The sequence below is a fragment of the Bremia lactucae genome, linkage group LG1, assembly GCF_004359215.1.
Source record: "Bremia lactucae strain SF5 linkage group LG1, whole genome shotgun sequence".
NCBI lineage: Eukaryota > Oomycota > Peronosporomycetes > Peronosporales > Peronosporaceae > Bremia > Bremia lactucae.
The window spans coordinates 6297700-6297916 of NC_090610.1; positions in this window are offsets into that span (position 1 = coordinate 6297700).

A 217-nucleotide genomic window follows, 5' to 3' on the forward strand; every position below is an offset into this window, starting at 1 on the left:
GACTTGTACTGAAGCAGTACAAGTCGTAGTGCCGCGTTACACTTAAGGCATGCGCATTGATCTGTAAGAGATAGAAGCCTTTCCAAGGTATATCCTCTTAGGGAATTAGTTGCCGCTAGGTTCTACGAACCCTCAAATCCCTTGAACTAGGATTCCTTAAGCGTTAATAGCTTGTACGACTCCCTGAGTTGTTAAACCCATTAGTTCAATAGAACTA